This window comes from Lissotriton helveticus, chromosome 5_1, assembly GCF_964261635.1.
Source record: "Lissotriton helveticus chromosome 5_1, aLisHel1.1, whole genome shotgun sequence".
NCBI classification, from domain to species: Eukaryota; Metazoa; Chordata; class Amphibia; order Caudata; family Salamandridae; genus Lissotriton; species Lissotriton helveticus.
In genome coordinates, this window is record NC_136065.1 from 498,860,511 (window position 1) to 498,876,987 (window position 16,477).

Below are 16,477 nucleotides of genomic sequence, written 5' to 3' on the forward strand. Positions count from 1 at the left end.
CTGTCTGCTTTCGATTCCCAGCAGCAACATGCCGGCAGCGAGGAAGCTTTTTTTCACCTCCGGCTGGACCAAGTTCAGGAGCCATCAGGCCTCCTTTTGTTTGAATATCCTGACTGGTGACAGCCTGGAACCTCATCCTTAATTGTAAATGCCACGGAGGGGTAGCAAAGGCACACAGCTTGTTATTTCTTCACAGGTACTTAAGAGAGGCATGCTTTTGCCTTTGTTCAGTCCCTGTATATAAGAGATGCATGCATGCACTTTAAGAATGTCAGATGTGTTGGTCTGTCCCAGTATTTACACAAATAACAATTTCAATAGTACTATGTTATTTCTGTTATAGTGCTACCCAACCCCATGCAGGGTGTCAGAGCTCTTTACTCAACATACACATTATACATTGACAATAAATCATGTACATGTGTAAATCAATGTACAAGATGAGTTACACGAGACAGGGTTACAAGGTATAGGAGTCACATTGCCATTATAGCTCACTGTGCTATAGTACAAGGATTGCAATGTGTGAACTGCAGGAAACAAATGTTCTCTGTGTTAAAAGCAGTAACCCACTTTACTATCTACATAAAATAAAAATCTGTCATCTGCATGTTACATGATGTGCTTTGCAGGAGACATATTAACCTTATATTACTTTGATACAAATCTGGGACTTCACAAAACACAGATCTTTCCAACAAATGTGTTAAACTCCAGAATTATCTTATCATTATTACTATTCCCTGAGATTTACTGGCACCTCTACAGCAGATGCCTTAACCCAATAAAATATTTTAAAATGTAGACACTCTACCAATTAAGCAAAACAGATCTACTGTCATGCTAACCTTGATGCCAATTTCTTTGTGGTAGGCTTAAAATATGTATGTATTAGTTGAGACCCAGATTTTGCGTCTGGATTGCGCCACTCTTTTGGCACAAGCCCGACACCAAATCTCATTTGTTAAATCTCATAATGGGCTTAAATGTACTCATGATATACCTGATAATTATATGTGTGAGGTCTTAATATCTGATGTCACTTCTTGTGGTGTCACTTTCAATGAGGTCACTTTCTGTGATGTCACATACAAATTCACACGTTGTGACGTTATGCGCTGTGATGGCACGTGTCATGATTTCCCTTTGCTTACTGCCTAACCTGGTTAGTCCCCCAACTTGTTTTCTAGGACTTGTGCCCTGGGTATTCGGTATAAAACGGGGAAAGGGTGCCTCGTAATGGCCGGAGCGGCCGACTTTGGATCTGGGGGAACCAGCTCCGAGTCTTGGCGTCGACTCAACATCTTGTTTAGTCTCGGCAAATCACTTCATCTCCCGTGGCCTACAAAAAATGATTGTACCCTTCTGAAATGTAACTGATGCTCATGTAAAGGCCTCCAGTATCTTTAGGTCGGGTTCGCGCTAAATAAAACTTTAAATAATGGGCTTAAACACTAATATGTATTGTGGAATAGATTGTGGGACAGGTTAGGAAACCCTGGAGCAGAAGCAGACCTCTGGCCTTAGTTGGTGAAAAGTGGATGAAACAAGAGTACAGGTTTTGGAAGCAGGAAACCGGGAAAGTGACATGGGAAGCTGGGAGAGTCATGGGAGTCAGGAAACGTAGATCTCCATTTCTTGGTGTTTTTCAAAATCCCCTGTGTCCCAGTTTGAATTTACCACGGAAAAATAGCCAGGATAGTTATTTTGAAATGTTGGGTTAAAATATTTAAAAGCTACAGCTTTTACTTGTGTTAAATGATGATTTACATATAAACATTGTCATAGCTAACAGATCAACACTCGTGTTTGCCAATGTTTGTTTATTTTGTTCTGTCACAGTTTGGCTTCATAACAGTGTAAGGGAGGTGCGGGCGGATGTAACACTTAGCTGAAGGTGTTGCTGTCACTGACGATCGGAGGGAAAGCAAGGGACCTTTTGGGGAGTGGCAAAAAAAGGTTTTGGACAAACAGGCCCTAATTAGGTCAAACTTTCAGTGCTTTATTTGTAAAAGGATAAGTGTCAGGGCTCTCATCGAGAGGTCACTGCAGCTTACACCTCACAAATCCCCTGCCAGCTTCCAATGACAGTTCAAACACAGCTACTAACTATCACACTTCTACAAGAGTGACAAATCAGACTATTCCAGGTCCCCAAGCCAGAAAATGGCTTGGGAGACAGGTATTAGTCATTGTAAACGTAAATTGCTGTTGTGTTCATACCTAAATTAGCATGACAGCGCCACCATGTGGCAGACTGTCATAAGCCCCGGTGCTGACAATAAGGTGCGGGTGCGGAGCACCGAACACCACTGGCTCAAATTAAGCACTTGTTGTATATAGTGGGGGATGTTTGGTTCCAGGTGAGCTTGAAGTCAACATGTATAAGGAACAAGTGCTGCATTGTAGGGTAAACTGCAAAAAGCTGTGGTTCCTTGGCCGCTGTTAACCCCTTCAGTGCTGGCCACGTTCAGCGGACGTCGCGTGCACTACCTCGGTAGTGCTGCGCACGTCCGCTGAACGTTCCGGCCCCGCCCGCGCAATAGAACGTTCATAACCAGCGTGGAACATTCAGCACAGCGGAGGGGTTAAACATTATGAACATATCAACTTTGGTTTTGTAGTTGCTTTTTATGATTGTAAGAGCATGGATGAGTAAAGCCCGAGAGAACTGCACACCTTGATACTTGTTCATAAAACACTTGTGCTCACAAAGCATCCCGTTTGCACATAAGGAATGGTAATGTGCTGGGCAACTTGAAGTGGTTTTTGCAATTGTAAAGGGCTAAGTGTGGTTTATGTGGCTTCGCATTATACTTAAAAGTTACATTCTAAAACTTCCCTTATTAACCATGCGGAATACATGCTCAATATGTGGGAAAGCATTAAAATGTCTGCCGTTGATATACATTTAAACTACATTTGTCTTTGGAAGTTGTGAGTAATTATGTCATTTTAAGCAGCTTGAGTGAAACACGCTTCCTCTCCCCATTTCTATAACTACACTTGTTTCTTTGTTAGCCTTTTTTCTCCCTAATACATACTCATGCTGGTGTTCCCGTTTGATTTGTTAGGCACTAGGGGGGATATGTACAAGCCCCTATCGCCACAGGAACGTCACTTTTTGTGATATTCCCATGGCAATAGGGGCCTTGCCCTATGTGCAAGACAACGTTAAGCCACCTAAAGTGGCTTAACGCTGCCTTGTACATAAGGCACCCTGCTTTCACGCTAACTTAGCATGAAAGGGGCGTGTAGTGGGTGTTGTGGTGGGCGTTCCACCACAACACCCATTGTATTTGATGCTCCCCCTATGTACAAGGATGGCGTACATAGGAGGTAGCGCCAAAATTAAGACCAGGAAAATCCTGGTCTTAAGTTGGGCAAAACGAGGAGAAATGAATTGTTTCTCCTCGTTTTTGCTTTTTCCATGTATGCTGCCTTGTGCAGCACACATGGAAAAACCAAAATGCCATGGTTTGTTTATGTACAGGAAGGTGTCCCTTCCTGTACACGAACAAACACTTTCATGTGTGTTACACGAAGCAGCACACATGAAAGTTACAAAATGGCATTTTAGGATTGTTTATGTGTAGGAAGGGACACCTTCCTACACATAACCAGTCCTCCCTGCACACGCACACAGACACCCTTGCACTCTGGTGCAAGGATGCCTGCGTTGGCGATAAGTTGTTAAACTTAGCGCCATGGCTGGGGAAAACGTAAGGCTGCAACACATTCTCGTAAATATAGTGCAGCCATGGGTTTCTGAAGTGGCGGAGCGTGTCATTAAGCCAAGGAGGTTAAAGACAAGCTCCGCCACTTCATTGTACATATCCCCCCAGGTCTTATAATGGTTGCATTTTCAGACCTCGTGTATTAAAGAAACACATGAAAACCAGATGCACAAAACAAAGATTGCAATTTCTTTTTCCTTACTTGGATAAGTGTAATGAAAGTTCATAAATGGAACAATTTCTGTAAAATGCATATAGTATTATTCATTACCTGTTTTCCATATATAAAGAACAGCCGTTCCTTCTGCTGTTCAATGTATGCAGTTTCATGGGACTGACCTCCGTTTGATCTAGGCAAACGTCACATGGAATGCAATGCACCATAAAATGCTGATGACACTCTTTAGTTACGATGGTTAGAGCTGCCTCACAGTGCAAAAGCACCCACCACAGCAGTTTCTGATTTGGTAAAGCAGTATACCAGCATTTCGGCCTGATTTTCCCATTACTTTCTTTGTTATTATAATGCCTTTCCCTCAGTGTGTTCCTGCAGGTCATGTGCTCATGAGCCTTTCCCCTCTGATTTTGGATCAATGGCAGTCCCACTGACTGCCTTATTTATCCCCCCTCGCGCATTTCTCAAACAGTATCTCATGGTATCCTCGTCCCTGTCTCTCCATCCCTCCCCCAGCTCAATCCAACAAAGGCTGCCCTTCCTGAACAATTTTAGACCTCTATTGCTCCTTCCTTTCCGTATGCATCGTTCATTCTCATCCCTCCATCTTTTCACCCCTCTCCAAACAACCAACAATCGATCCATCCGTAGATCCACACATGCATTGATTCACCCACCATATTTCCATTCTTCTCTTCATACATTCATCTTTCCCTCCATCCCTCTATCCACTACACCATCATAACAAGCATTGAAAATGCAACAGGTCTCGCCTTTGGTTAAGTTAAAGCCATTTGCTTTGCTAATGGTATTGTATAGCAAAGCAAATGGCTTTAACTTAATAAAAGGCGAGACTTATTGGATTTTTAATGCTTTTTTTCTTTCGTTCCCATATCTCTCTGCACAAACAGGCTCGCTCTCTCTTTTCTCTCTCCTGATCATATGCCATCTGGTCTACATTTCCCATCCTTTTATCACTCACATATCAGGGGGCTTCTGCTCGGTGCTTTCCTAATCACAAGCCTAGTATGTATTTCTACCTTAAGTGAGGTCAGAGTGAACTGGACACCTCTCACATTGCCTTTATACAAACTCCTTGGAGAAGGTGAACTTGAGACATTGATTCTCTGCTCAGTTACACTGGCTGCAGGAGCCAATTTTTGTCTGTAGAAAAATATAAATATATTGCAGATAGAGATATCCGAATACCAAGTGGCTGCATGTCATGTGTGTAAGAGAAAAATTCCCTTGGATCAATATAACTAACAGTCACCTTTCATGCAGTCCATTCAATATCTCATCCACACTGGTGCCGAAGTAAGGGACCCCCACAGTTATCAATATAAACACACTACAGTAGGAACTGACAAGTTTATGAAGAGATATACAAATGTATTTGTTAATAGAAAAGTGTTAAAAACATAATTATGAGAATCACATCCATAATCCACAATCTTTATAAAAACAAATTACAAAAAAGAGACAAAATCAGGTGAATCATATAGAAAACACCCCAAATTATGAAGAATATCGTTAACTCGAACTGGGCCCTCCTTAATAATAATGAACCTATGATATTAGACCGCCCGATCTTTGCCTTTAAACAGAATGATAATTTACATAGAAACTTGGTACATACATATAGAGAACCTACAGGGTACAGACAAATAAACCTAGAAGGCAATAAAGTTACAGGAAATTATAGATGCGGGAATTGTAATAGCTGCGATCTGTGCATTGAAGATATGAGTGTTACCTTAAGCGAACAAACGATCGTGGCCAAAGACTTGAATAATTGTAGAAGCAAAAATGTGGTCTATTTGCTGATATGTCCCTGCGGATTGGGTTACGTGGGCGAGACTGGTCGTGAGTTCAGGACCCGTCTTACGGAACATAAATCAGCGATCAGAAATAAAAAAATGAATGCCCCATTAGTAGATCACTTTATCCAAAAGAATCACACATGTGATGACATCAAGTGGTTCATTTAGGAGAGAATAAATGGTAGCAGACGTGGTGGTGATATTGTGGCCAAACGTAAACAACGAGAACAATGGTACATGTCCATTTTAAACACACTCAGGAAGGGGCTGAACTCGAAAGAGGATTGGGAACGACTCATAAATGAAATGAACTCAATATGCCTAGAGGAAAGGAAGATTGGTAGATTATTCAAAAAGAGAGCGACTAGATTCAGGCTTTAGATTTGCAGTGACGTGCTGTTACCAGAGTTTTTCTTCCCCTTAATGAAAACCGTCCGGCCGGTTAGATTTTTGGTGAGCGGACTCTGAAATTCACGTTCTCCTATAGGATGTATAATATGTGCAGGAGATCTGTAGACCATTGAATTTTACAGTTATAGATTGGATGACAACTGTGAAGAAGGTCCCCATATATGTGCAAACATTGACCTACATGAACCACCCGGGTGTTACTGTGTCCTGTATAGGCACAGTATGTAACTTTTTTATCTGTTAATACTAGTAGTCAGCAGGTATTACCAATAGGTTGATCATTATATTAGGGATACTTAGTATTATATTAGGGATACATAGTCTGATAACTAGACGGAAATATAATAATAAATATTAAAGTATAAGATAGTCCTAAAGAGTAAGTTCTAAGAGAGTAACATTCTCATTGACAATTAGTCACACTGGAAACCGTTGGGTATTAAAAAATATAATATTATTTGAGATTGGCAGAAATCCCTCGGGGATCGCTTTTACGATTCCTTGAATATCAGGGATAATCTGACGACAAAATAATAACAACATCAGTATCAGTAGCAAGTATGTGAAATTCTGTGACTTTATAAAATTCATTTGGAAGCGCGTCAGGGCCAGCGGCTTTTCCTTTTTTCAGACCATTTATAACTGCTCTGACCTCCTCTGGTTTAATTTTGCTGTTTAGTTCCATTATTTCCTCTCCTGTTAATGTTGGAAGTTGTACAGTATCCAGGTAATTCTTAATATGTTCTTCAGTTGGATGTATATCTTCTCTATATAGATTAGAAAAGAACTTTGAGAACTCTTGTCTAATTACAGCGTCGTCAGAGCTTTGTAGTGTTTGATCTTGAATCTGAATGCATGGTATATTGTTCCTTGATTGATCAGTTTTAATTCTCCATGCTAACATTTTCCCACACCCTTCCCCATATTCATGGTTTGACAGTTTACTGTTTTCCCATTTTTCTCTCACTATGTCCTCTAAATAGTCAGCAAGGGTTTCTTTAAGCTTTCGGTTCTTTTCTTCTAAAGCTTCCTTTGGTTCTAAATATGATCCACTCTCTAGTTGTATCTCCATTGATTTAATATCCATTTCCATTTTTCTGATCTCCAATTTCCTTTTCTTGGTTTTATGGGCTCCTAGATTCAGTAATTTCCCCCTAGCCACTGCTTTAAAAGCGTCCCAAGTGACTTGTTTCGATGTGCCGACTAAATTGCCTTCAAAGAAGTGTATAGAAATAGTTTCTAGTTGATTCACGTTCTGTGGATCATTAAGAATGGTTCGCTCAACTGTCCATCTAGTAGGGGTTATAGTTTTTGGTATTAATAGGGTTAGTTGAACAGCGGAATGGTCGGAAAGGTGTGCTGGGAGATGTTCAATGCTTTTAACGCTACCTATAAGATTCCTACTTAAAAGGAAAAAGTCAATCCTTGACCTGTGGCCCAATCTTTAACCCCTTCGACGCTCATGACGAGCTGGGCTCGTCATGAGGTAGCCTCCTCGCACGCTCATGACGAGCCCAGCTCGTCATGTAAAGTGCGGTTTTAAAAAACTCAGCACAGGAGCAGAATTCCGCTAGCGCGCATGCGGTTAATTATGAAATGTAAAATGTTGGCTTTTTTCTCCTCTTTGTTTCCAAATATCTTCCAAATCCAGGTCTTGCTTATAATTCTTTAGCCATTCCCTCATTTTTGGTAGATTCAACTGTTTGCTTGGTGGTGCTCTATCTAGTTTTGGATTGAGTATAATATTATAGTCACCCCCTATGATTATGGGGGCAGGGGTTGACAGGAGTTCTGTATAGAGTTCCTGGAGAGGCGACGGATCGTCCAGGTTTGGGCCATAATAGCCCACAATAGTAAGAATGTTTTCGTCTAGTCTGATTTTGGTCACTACCCATCTACCTTTTTTATCTACCACTTTACTCTCGATCTTGGCTTTAAGAGACTTTTTTAAAATAATTGCAACCCCTTTTTTATTGCAGACTTGTGTTGTATATATACAAGCATCCACCCAAGTTATTTTTTTCACTATTTGATCCCACTCAGAGCTTACAAGATGTGTTTCTTGGAGAATAATGATTACACTTTCCGCTTCTTTTAAATATTCCATAATTCTTCTTCGTCTGCTAGCGGTTCTGAGGCCGTTGACATTCCACGAGAGGATTTTAACTACTCTTTCCTTTGACATTTTTTATTTGATTTAGTAGTATCCTGATGTAGGCTAGTGATTGATTTATAAAACTCCTGTTTGGCTCCTAGTTTTTGATTAATGAGGATATTTTTTCTGATTTTTTTCCCTATTTTGCTCCCCACCCATATTTTTACAATATTTACATTACTAAGTGTCTGTGAGAATCGAAATCCCCTCCCCGAGGAAGCCTCCCTTCTTCTTTTGGGCGGGATTTTCCACCCGATTTGAGCTCCGATTTCACCAGATTATTTTTACTTTAACTTTTAAATGTTGAAAAGGACGCTTTATTTTATTTTTTTATTTTTTTATTTAGTTAGTTTTTTCCATTTGAACCTGATCTTTTATCTGTTGAATAAAATGTTCTACCTCTTGGGATTCCCTTATATTGTACATTTTATTACGCCACATTATTCTGAGGGCATCAGGGAACTTCATCTGTACATTTGCCCCAAGGGACTTTAGTTCTTGTATATGCTGACCTAGTTCCCACTGCCTAGCTTGTGTGGCTTTGCAAATGTCAGAACGAATTCTGAAGGACCAGTTGTCTTTATTTAGAGGTCCACTTTTTAAGCCTTCGCTTAAAATGTTCTCTTTCAGTGTGTATGTCTTGAAATTGGTTAGAATTTTCCTTGGTGCTTTTCTTTCTTTGGCTTTCCTGAACGGATCTCTGTGAACCCTTTGGATATCCTCCTTCAAGTCACTGTCTTTAGTCCAGGGAAAGAATTCCTCAAATAGATTAACGATAAATGTCTTGATATCTGACCCTTCTATGTTTTCAGGTACATTCAGGACTCTTAGATTGTTCCTCCTTCCCTGGTTCTCCAATGATTCCAGCTTCTCTTTAATAGCACGGTCATTCTCTTTTAGTGAGCTTATACTTTTTTGGTTTGCGGCTACCTTTTTGCTGAGGGTTTCTACGGTTGATTCTACGGCCGCTACCCTGTCTCCTAGATCATTTAGTTTTTGATCTAAAGTCTCACATGCTTCATGTATTTTGTTCTGATTTGCTTCAGATACTGCAAATTTTTCTCGCATCTCTCCCATGAGTCTATCCATTTTATCCATGAAGATTTCCATTAATTTCCCTGTTTGGTGATTTATCGGAGAATCATTATCAGCTTGGTCAGCAGGCTGTATAGAGGGTTCAGGGACTTCTATTATGGGTTTTGCTGAGGAAACCTCTTTTGAAACTATGTGGGGCAACATGCCTGATGGTATATCCGACATTTCTCCTTTCCTTGTTATCCGTACTCTCCCCCCAGAGATTCTTAGTTCTGTTTCTGGTTCTGGTTCCTTATCTATCGAAGTATTTTATTTGACTTGTCGTCAATGGGTGAGAGTGATGAGATGTTCTTGCACTGAGGTGAGAGATTCCCCCCTCTCACTTGTACCGTCTGTTGGACTTTAAAGAATGATCTTAAGGAGGGAGTCACTTTGAGTCTTTGTTTTGCTGGTATCGCTCCTTGTTCTTTTGGTTTCGTGGCTCTGGTTTTTATATTTTCTGAAAGTTCCACGAGTTTAGGAGGAGCTCTCTGTTTCCTCCTTGTACTCCTGGGGGTCACCGTCTTCTTTGGGGGAGGCAGAGGGTTTTGTTTAGTAAGTTGCCGATTTCTGAGGCAGTAAGCTGACCTCCCTTTGCCCTCACTCTCTGATATCGTCTTTAGTTTGTCTTCACTCCCACCTTCTGCTGTCCCTGAGGGGTGTCGACTGCACCCTGCAATTAGATCCAGGGCTGCTGCTCCCTGCTCTCCCTCTGCTCTCCCCCCACCCCTTGTTCCTGTATCAGCAGTGAACGGCTGATAAGTGTTTGGAGTGATTTGCAGTGATTCAACGTTCGTTTTCTCTGCCCCTTTAATCTCTGATAACTGATTATTTTCCTCTGCTTCCACCCCTAGAGCCTGGAGAGGACTTATCTCTTTTTGCATCCGTTTAGATTGTCCCAAACAGTCCGTATATAAAATATACTGCCTTCTGTTTTTATTGTCTTTCTGTAATTTGTTTTTCTTTTCAGGTTCAAGTTTAATTTTGATGATTTTGATTTTGTGTTTCACCCCCGTCGTTTTCTGGCCATGGAGTGATTTTCCCGTGGCTGATGTAAGTTCTTTTACCTGACCGCCGGCAGGTTCGCTGACTCTGTGCTCTATCCCCCGGAACAGGAAGGGAATCCTGCCAAGTGCTTTGCGGAAGCTTTGCCTCGTTCCGATTGCTGCGACCCAGATTCCCGAGTGTGACGGGGTGCCGAGCTTCAAGTAACCGCCACAGCGCTCGTTTATCATGCCGCGTCTCAGCTCCCTACCAGCTTCCAACCTACTCCCAGCCAGCCTCGTTTCAGCACAGTAGGGTATTTTTTTATCTCAGGGGGGACGCTTTAATCAAAAAGTCTCCTACTCGGACTGTATACGCATAGTTGTACGCGTAATTTCACTGAGAGCGCCTTTCTACTCACACGCTGGTGAAAACAGTCGGAGCTCGCGACAGAGCGTTTCTTCAGCCGGCCGCCATCTTCCTCTCTAGGTCTCTCCGGGGCTGGGGAGGATGTTATTATTTACCTAGATCATAAGAAAATTCCAGATTCTTGGAATGATGCAACGATTAGCATCCTTTTAAAACCTGGGAAAAACCCCAAGCTATGTGAGTCATATAGACCCATCTCGTTACTTAATTGTGACTACAAAATATTCACGCAGGTTATATCTAAAAGATTAGCGAAGGTCATGCCAAATCTGATTAATTTGGATCAGAAAGGTTTTATAAAAGGACGACAAATTCATGAGATTACCCATGAGCTAATCGCAGCAATAGACGTAGCCACATCTGAAAAATTACCCCTAACAATAATTACATACGACGCTGCTAAAGCTTTTGACAGAGTTAACTGGGTATTTTTAAATGAAATCATCAAGAAAAATAAACTAGGAGAAAGCTTCGGCCACATAGTAAGGGAAGTGTATAACAACCCTAGAGCAAAAATCATAATTAATGGGAATCTGACTGGTAACATTAATATACACAGGGGCACAAGGCAAGGCTGTCCGCTGTCGCCGTTACTTTTTAATCTTTACATAGAACCACTGGCCTGTTCCATCAGAAAACATCACTCAATAACGCCTTTTAAACATCAAAACTGGGCAAAAAAAGTCGCATTATATGCGGATGACCTTATGATATTTACGGACAACTATAAGGATTCCAATCAGGCTATAGATGAAACGATAAACAATTTTGGTAGGGTTTCAGGCTATCTAATAAACCAGGAGAAAACAGAGGCGATGAGTTGGAACACGAACCCTAATATTCCACATAACAAAGACAAAATAAAATACTTAGGAATTATGTTGGATAAAGAAATCGAAAAAATTCCTCAAATTAACCTGAACAGAGTTGCTAAGGATATGAAAAGACTACTCAGAGTCTGGACGGGACTACCACTTCGTTTTTTGGGAAGATCCAATGCAATAAAGATGACCATCGTTCCAAAGTTCACATATATTTTTAATACAATCCCTTTGGAATTTAAAAAAGACACACTGAAGAAGATCCAGGGGGAAATAGCTAGCTTTATCTGGGCTTCTAAAAGCACGAGAATAGCCTGGAATAAATTAAGGAGGAGGAAAGAACAAGGTGGAATAGCAAGTCCTGATCTATACGAGTATTACAGATCATTTCAATTAAAAAACTTTAGACCCTTACTAAAGAAACATCAATTTTACCCAAACTATCCACAGAATTTGACGGACAGAGCAGACCACTTCTTATATAAGTTCGGTCACCCAAAATTTTTCAAAAAATATGACTGGAGATCCTATATAACGCGGTAAGGCTGTGGAACCAGATCAGAAACAATGTAAATATACCATATTACAGTACCATGGCCCCGATATGGGATTCTCCTGGGACTCCTGAATGCCTGAAAGACTCCCTGGCAACACCACTAAAAAGAGCAGGAATTGTAAGATGGGGACAACTGATGGCAGAAAACTCTATAATAATGTGGGACCAACTATATGTAATTACTGAGGCCAAATTATAAAAATTTAAATATTATCAACTAACCAGCTGGGCTAACACTCTACTAGAAAGAAAAAAGGGGAACGAGGATCTCGAAAACGAAATGATAAAAATATTACCAAGAAAGAAAGAAATATCAAAATGGTACTGGGCTTTCATAGGGGCCGGAGAAGAAGATTTCTTAGTTCCGGAAACAACATGGAGGAAAGACATGCCGGATCAAGAGTTAGACTTACAGACTATCTGGCTAAGATCGCTAGAAAAATGTTGGTCCTGCATAAAACCAGCTACATTAAAAAGAAATCACATGTTCACCATACACAGGGCATATTGGACCCCGGAAAAATTATCGAAATTTAAAGGAACAAACATAAAGGCCTGCCCCAAATGTAATGAGAAGAAGGCTGATGACATCCACATGTTCCAGAACTGTCCCGCACTCAGCTCCTACTGGCATGAGATTGGTAAGACACTGACCACGGTATTGGGAATCCAGATAACTGTAAGTACCCCTCTTATTATCTTTGGGATAAATAACATCAGTGAGGTGGGCACGGCCAAGCTAACTAAAAAACAAGAAAAACTCCTATTCGTACTGATATTGTTAGCAAGGAGGGAGATTTGTATAAACTGGGTCAAACCAACACCACCCTTACACGCAAACTGGTTAAATTCTGTAGTAAGACATAACAAACTTGATAAGAAAGGGAAAAGCTCCAAAAGAGTAAACTTCTGGGAAATGTGGGAACAGCACTTTCAGATGGGCCTTTTAACTTAACTCTTCTTGGGTCCCCGGAAACATATTCCAATGATTAAAGCGATGACAATAATTCCAGGCAGAAATCATTTCTGTCGAGTAGCCAGGAAGGCTAGCTCCTACCCTAACCTCCGGAATTATTGATAAAGATAAAGAGCAATGGAGATAACTGAAAGGTCACATTTCTCAATGGGATACTCCCCAAACTCAGTCGAAAACAACGGGGCAGTGATGGCTCAGTACCGGGACCTCAGACTCCTGAAGCCTCCTAATCTAAATAATCGCAGAATGAGGAAAAAAAATAAATAAATAAAAAAAAAAATTCTGTGACTTTTTGCAAATGCCCGTTTAGGTATAATACGGTAATCAACCTCAAGGCTATAGCCAAGATTTATGTTACACTGACAGGGGACACCATTATAAGATTTACGGTAATTTTATCCCTTCGCTCCACATGCTTTCGTCATATCATAGCGACTGGAGCAAGCCGGAAGCGAAGCGAATCCTGACAGGTGAAAGTGATTAGCTAAACCACCGCGACTATTTAAATCCCAATCTCGCAGCCGCGATTGATCTTGCTGCGCCCCGGGACCATATCTGACTTACAACTCATCCTGAATGTATGTGGCATGCCATATTCTCTTAGCATGGGAACCACAGTGAACCTATGAATGAGCTGACGCCATTAATGAAAGCACTGTGTTTGCTCATATTTTGCTTTTTGCTCCGATGCCATACGGCTTGACTTTTTTTATACATATATATTTTTTTATTCCATGCCCTATACTAAAGGTTTACCGTACCTGGAAACCATAACGGTGGGGACCCGGCCTTGACAAAGGATACCTAGGGATTCGAAATTTCAGTTTTCCGCTTACCTGACTACCCAAGAGTGAGAGACCACACCCGGGTTCTGCTTATATTTATGCAGGTAATTGACTTCTTTTACCCTATTTGAATGGGGTGGCTAAGTTAAATAGTTGAACTACAGACTTTGCGCATGAGTAGTTATCTACTATATTTAAAGCTAAACTCTATGTTTCCTCAGATTACCATATAAACCTGTGACTATAAGGCCATCATTGTGGTGAGGAAAGGGGCGCCTACAGTTGGAGGATAACATCCCAATTGTTGAAATATGCCGTTTTAAGAAGTATCGCTCTGAAGTATCGCTTTTAAGTGCCCAATAATAATCACGACCAGGTAACCACAGCCTGCTTTCTTAGACTTAAAAACCTAAGAAATTAATTAAGTAAGGACCAAGTGTGGAAAAACAGCCAATCTCTAACGAATACCCAGGCTGCTTGGCGCAAGATGCCTCTAATTCCCAATATCGATAGTTACCAAAATAAAGAGACAGGCGCTGGGACCTGGAAAGCAAGAACAAGTTTATTTCTCCGGAGGAGAACATGTCAACGCAGACACGCAGAAGGTCTTTGGGAGATGCTCTAACAATTTCTCTCCTGCCCTCCTTTTTATACCATGTTCAGTAACTTTATTAATGGTCAAACATCCTAGGAATTCCTGCCTCCACCCGGTTCCCACACAGACCCACTAGCTGTCGTTCCCCCTCCCAAATCTAACAGATGATTGCCATCTTGCAGCTGGACATTCCAGCAGGACATAAAAGTGTGTGGATTCGGTCAGATCTAAAGGTTGCGCAAGTGATAAGATCAAGCATTTCTGTTTGTGCAACAATGTCTTTCTGTGTGGGTTACGTCCGCAAGGCTTGGTTTACAGCCTGGGTCCGGATCAAGTGGCCAGGTGCAGTTGGGGGTTATCAGAAGGCCTGGCTCATGTGCAGGGAGGATGAAAGGACAAACATGTTTTAGGGTGGGAAGTGGCTCCGGGGCTTTGTCAGGCTGACAAGGTTTTATGACCTTAGTGCATTTGGTCATGCTGAATCAGGGCACCGGGGATAGTTGCAGGGTCAGGGTGAATCATAGGTGACTTGTAAAGCGCGAGATGGTCGCGGCACCTAAAATGGATGCCGTTTACGTGCGGACAGTGGCTTCTTGTTAGGCAAGATGGCACTGGTGATGTTCATGCTTGTCGATTACTTTTTAACAGTCGCCCCTTTGAACATTCCCAAGACATCTTGCTAGTCTATTTTGGTCAGTGCCTATAGTCTTAGGTGCACAAAGGGTTTAGACATAGGGAACACAAAGGCGGTGTGCAATTGGGCTGGCTATTGCGGTCTTTGGTGGCCTATTTGTATTACGGGCAGATGAAAACAATCCTGCTACAAATGCTGACAGATAACCATATGTAGTCAATGCGATAGGCGAGGAGGCAGTGCATACAAAATGACATTTGTCGTATCATACGTTTAGACCTGGAGATGGGCATATTTCTTAGACTAAGCAGAAAGTTCATTCAAATACAAACATGTTATCATACATATTGTTCAGGTAGGATAAGGACCATTAAGTGTATTATTTTGAGGTATTCATGCGGACAACTGGTATTCTACAATTACACTTATTCATATACAGTAAAAGCGACCGATGTAAGGTTTCAAAGGAAAATCTTTTTCTTGTCCAATTGGGGCATAATCAATACAAAGTGATTGGGAGAGAAATTCAACCTAATATAAGTGATGGTCAGGGAGTGATAATGTTCAAAGGCTTTTCTTTCCAGTGTATTTTTTTTACTGGTAGGCTCTCATTGTTTTCTTCTTTTGTTGGCGCTGTTGAGCACCGGCGGTGGAGCCATGCATCCGGCTCGGATCCAGATTTCATGTTGCAGGGCGTGGCCATTCTTTGCTCTCGGACAACAGTCCTTTTTGCCCTGTTCCTTAACTAATCTATCATAGGTACCTTAGACACGGTACCCACACTCTATTCTTGATCCGTGAAGTCCATCCCTGCTACCCTATTCTATCTGTGCACTGTGTTTCTTCATCAAGTCAATTTCAAAACTCCATATGAAAAAAAGGGGGGCGTGCTTTGGAAGGTCAAGGGAAGAGAGGGCAGAGTGGGGTCAGATCTGAAATGGACCAAGGGAGGCAGAAATTTTACGCAAGTGGGCCCATCAATTAGGCTCAATGGGCTGGGACTTTTCGGCACGGCAGACCAACAAGCTGGGGGCTTCTGGACAGCCCTTCTTTCTTTCATTTTCCATGTTGGGAATGGTGCCTCGTCCAGCATCTCTTTGCTCTGTGTCTCCACCTTGGTCGAGGTCATAGGTGTTCCACGATCTGCAGCCAGGCTGTGCGTCACGTCCGGCCCCTCTCCTCCGACGACTGCATGATATCTTTAAATAAGTACAAAACATTTTTTAGAGAACTGGCAGGGGAAGACGTTTACACAATTCAAATTCTCTCCCAACCCCAAGTAGCTGGGGAAACGTTTATCGGTTACTCAAAATGACGATATG